Raw genomic sequence first — 5,585 nt, 5'->3', positions numbered from 1 at the left:
GACCATAATGTGGTCGGTCGCGTCGTGCCCCAAAAAGATTTTCTTTTATTTATTTTTATTTTTTTAGGGCTGGGTTGTTATAATTTTTACCAAAATCAACTAGAACAGAAACGCGATGATCATGTAATATTTGAAAATATGTAAAATTACTTCTAACATGATATATTTAACTTATTTTACTAATGTGCAAATTACATGGGAGCCATATATAGAAGAAGTATTATCAGCAATATGTATAGCAGATAGCAATATATGGAGAACGAGGGCACCACTTATTTGTTTTGATATTGTTGAGTGGTATTTTCCAAATTTAGACATGCGTCAGTTTGGTCGGTTCTACCTTATTAATAAAGGTAGGAATTACGAGATGGACTTACCCAAGCCTGTAGTGAACGTCAGTAAGATTATTTAACTAATTAGTGATAGAATTGTTGTGCTTATATTTTTTATTTACTTTTTTTATCGAGATGGACTCCCTGCCCTATGAGGATGATCTCGTGGCATAGTTGCAGCTAGTATCAAGAAAGCGGTTGAAACTTCTATAATCTAGAGTAGTGTAGAGAATGACATATCGTACTTTATGAAATCATCACATCTATATCATGCATGTGCATATGTTTTTCTTACCGTTATTATTGCACGTCATCCATGGTAATTATATTTTGTTGTTCGATAAGATTTCACATATTATGATGTCTTCGCATACTTGTTGGGCATGATCATGTGTTTAGCATGCAAAAACATGATAATGATGGGTGTTACATTATGCTTGCTGTGTTGGATAGTATTATGCCACTTGCACACATGCACGATCATAAAGGGGGTGACTGCTACGTCTTGACAGTATCCAACACCTCCCCAGCCAAGGTTAAGGGCGGGGGATATTCTTATACTTATATATATTAGAGCCCACGCCTGAGGTCTTAGTTTATTGATCTTAGACAATCAGGTAGCCGTTTCACCGGATGATGGGCGATTTACTAATGTTGATGAGAGTCATACCCTTTAGGGTATTTAAGATAAAGAGAGAGAAATGTAGGATGACGTAGACCTAGCGATACCCAACGAGGCAGGGTAAGGGTGTCCGTGAGCAATAGCTCATGATTTTTGCACGATGGTACGATGATGTGGAGCCGAGGGTTTGAATGGTAGTATTGATGTGCGATATTGACCTTTGTGATGGGCTTACGATTGAGGTCCTTAGTCTATGGTGGCGGACAATCGGTCATGCTATTCGTGGGGTGATGGGCTAGCAATTCTATGCTAAAGTCTACCTTCCCTTGGGAGGTATGTGTGTGATCGAGTGTGAGGATTGATGTGGCCTTCGGGCGTAGCTCAGCATGAGCTTATGTTGCAGACTTGGTAGTCTGAGATGATGCATATTATGTAGTGTGGTGTTGTCATGACCTATGGGCGGAGCTCAGTGTGAGCTCGAGTTTGAAGACTTGATAGTCCGAATTGATTGCATGGTAGGTTATTAATTATTAATGTATTGATTTGATCATGATGCACATATTCATATTTACTTATTGTTGCATCATTTATTGCACTACTTTTAGACTGTAGAAGTAGAAACTTATTGGGCTTTATGCTCACCACTTTCTGGTGAAAATATTTTTAGATTAGTAGATGAGCTAGAGTTCGTGGCAGATCTAGCGAGGACTAGGTTGAGTCTCCTTTTTCTAATTCTTATTCTTATTCTTAGTTTATTCATGTAAATTAAGCTAAATAGTTTGTAGCTCCTATGTGGGCTTTATCATATTTTTTATTATGGATATGTATTTTGGGTTTGTTTTGGCCTTGGTGTTATGGGCTTCTTGTCTATATTATTTATGAAAATGTGAGATTTTCGCTTGTATATTGTGTTGAGACATTGACCAACCGGTCACGTGGTAATCATGTGGGTTCTACCCATGTGAGGGGTACGTGTTTGGTGGCGAGTGTTACAACAACTACTAAGAAAAAAAGATTAAAGAACTATCAACATAATAATAATATGTAATAGATATAGCAATACTACTTGGTGATATCAAATAATAGACTGAGCAAAAACCTTGACCTAAGAATTACAACAACAACAATCATGAGAATCTAGCTTTGTCCACCATCAAAGCAAATAAAATATTTTGGCACACGTTTATATTGTCAACCATAAAAGTAAATATAATATCTTTGCATAAGTTCACATTGTCAACCATAAAAGTAAATAAATTATTATTGCCAAGTTTATATTATCAACCACAAAAGCAAAATAAATATCCTTCCACATATAAAGTCTAGAGTCTAGACACAAGTTTACATGAACTTTAACAAATAAAATTAACTCAAGTTTAAAAGGTATCTAACATCCCAAAGTCAGAGAGGAACAAAACATCCAACCATGCAAACAATCCTTCTCATTCAAGTGCATCCGCAAAATAAAAAATAAAAAATAAAGAATTCATACAATGTGATTACTCCCCCTTTAATCTAGTGAAGTTAAATATGGAACCAATAATTGTAAATCAACAACTTCAGATTGTTTAACATCCCAAATGATGCTATTTGTCCTAATGAGTAAAAAATATATTAACATTAGTAAACAATACTATTTTATAAAGTGCTATCGAATATTATAACTATTACATTTTTTTGTAGATCTTAGCTAATCTTGAGTGCATACTAAAGTTTCCACCGACCGGGATCCAACTTGCTACAATAAGCATCAACTACTCGGCCACCTATACTAAATGCATATTCAGATGCAACTGTGGTGACTAGAATTGCTAATACATCACAAGCAACTCGTGACAGTATATAATATTATTCACTACCCTTCTATCTTTCACCAAGATAATAAATCAAATTTACTATCATTACGTTGCCATAGAAGTGAGGCATCCTTAGTATATTGATCCAAATTTGTCTTAATAGATTATCGTGGACATTCCTCACTTAAAAATTACTCCAAATCTTCATCAACATCAACATCAACTCTACTAGTCTGCAACACTTGGCTATTATTAATGTTCACGTCCAGATCAGACGGAGAAGAAAATTTTGATGCATATTCATTATACAAATTCCTTATGACTTCACGAACTTTCTCAAGTTCTTTAACACCACCAAGAGCTTGTTGTCTATTCAGCCGAGTAACCACATCTCTAACACAAATATCATTAGGCTGAGCATTATCTAAAGTTAATGAAAAGAGCTTCATGTCAATATTCCAATCAATCATATTCTTTAGAAATGCTTGACATAGATTCCCCTGTATGTCTTCCTTCTAAATGCGTAAAAGTTATGATTCTTTTCTAAATACTCCAATCATCATTAGTAAAATGTATTGTAACACACAAAATTTATTTATTTTGTCTAGAAGTTAAGAGATCCAAGGTAGCATTCATACGACATGAAAGTGAAGCAAACATATTATATAAAATCTTCTTTTGCTTAATATATAGTTCCAAGATCTCTTATTTAATAGTAATCCGTGACTTTATTAGAAAAGTAGGTTGTAAAATTTTTATAAAGTCAATAAAATACTTATGCTCCATAATAGAGAAAGGATATTCATGCATTACTATTGTCGTGATAAGTTTTTTTTTTACTTATTTTTTCATTATATTTGTATGACTATAAAATTTCATCTTCTCAAACTTTTGTGAGAGTAAGTACCATTTGCCCTCTATCTCTACTATGTTTATTTTTATAATGGTTCCTCAAGTGTGATATTCCCATAGAATTTTTCCACTAAATTGCTTTTGACAAGATTTACATATTGCCTTTGTACTTATGAATTATTTTTCCATCAATCTTCTATCTCTTCAACTTTCTCAAAATAATTCTAGACATCCGATGTCAATTTTTTCTTCTTTGTTCTATCATCATTAAAAACACTACTTGAAATGTCACTTTGAATTGATGCACTTGTTGTAATAACCCAAGTACTAAGAAAATGCTAGGCACGACGCGATCGGCCATGCTGTGGCTGGCCTCGTGCATGGCATGAGTGGTGGAGGTGCCACGGACCTCAATCGAGCCACTTTTCTCCACGTCGCGGTGACGAGTGGAGGTGGGACCTAGCCCACCGGCCACTCCGCCGCCGCCGCGTGACCATCTCCCTTCCTCTAATTTTTCTCTTTCTCTTCCCCTCGTTCTCTCGATCTCTCTCTAGCTCTCTCTCCATCCCTCTTTCTCCCTCTAGTTCCCCAGCAATCACCGACCGCCGAGAAGAGCCACCGCCGACCCTTCTATCCACCGGTGAGCCTTCCCCTCTCTCTCTCTCTCTCTCTCTCTCTCTCTATATCGATTTCCTCTCGAGACCACCGGAGGTTTGAGCCGTTGAGTGGCCACCAGCGGCCGTACCCCTCCTTTGCGGCCCAACCCTCTTCCCCTTTTCTTCTTCCTTTTCTTCTTCCTCTTCTTTTTCTTCTTCTTCTTCTTCTTCTTCTTCTTCTTCTTCTTCTTCTCCTCCTCCTCCTCCTCCTCCTCCTCCTCCTCTTCCTCCTCCTCCTTTTCTCCCCTCCTCTCGGGTAGCACCCTGCAACAAGGTGCTAGGCTCAGCCCAGCACCTACTATGTTAATGTGTTGGGCTGAGCCTAGCACTATGTATTGTTTCTTTTAAAAAAAATATAAATGTATATATATATATACATATGCATATTATTGATTACTATTTAAATTATATTTGATTATGTTATTAGTTAATTAATTAGTTTAGTTAATCTAATGTATTTAATTTATATGAATTAAATCTAATTATATTATAGTTAGTAAATAAATCTAATTATATCTTGTTTAGAAAAATTATAACGCCCCCGCCCGGCATAGGCACATGCACGCCCACGCGCCCACACGGCACGCGCGGCGCACACAACAGGACAGGCGGGGCCTATTACACATAGATACACTCCTATGCACATATATTATGACATCATCAAATACTACCTGCTAACATATTCATGCTCACATAATCCAACACTAAATAAATTATACTATTAACCAAGTAAACTTGTTGACATATGAATATCCAAGTCCATAATAATATACAATAGACCACTATATAATCTGGCAGGACCCACACAAGCCACAATAATCCATCAAAATACAACTAAACAACTGATACACGAGTACACTATAATCTAACATGTATTATACAAATCACCATCTGATACAATAAAGTATAAATATCAAATAATTATACAACTCAATATCTGGTTAAACTATCTTCTATACCATTTCACATCTCTAGCTCACCTCATCCTTGCTCTAAAATATATTCTCAAGATATCTCAAGTCGCTATGCCGTACCATATATCTGAGGGGGTTAGAAAAAAAAATAAGAGAGTCATGAGCAAAAGGCTTAGTGAATAGACTTTATCCCGAATAAGTAATGCCAAACAGAGAGTAAATCATGTACTAGATAATATGAATCAGAAAGAGCATCATGTCATGAATGAGTATATGAATGTTCCCCAATAATACATAAATGAAAAATAGATAACATGTCATGTTAAAACTAATAAAATATATATAATCATCAATAATGTATAAATTAAATCTCTATGTCATACTATGACACATGATGCATGCCGACCATGACC

This window comes from Typha latifolia, chromosome 3, assembly GCF_019914945.1.
Source record: "Typha latifolia isolate L0001 chromosome 3, TyphaL0001v2, whole genome shotgun sequence".
NCBI lineage: Eukaryota > Viridiplantae > Streptophyta > Magnoliopsida > Poales > Typhaceae > Typha > Typha latifolia.
Note: the sequence above shows the minus strand (reverse complement) of the source record.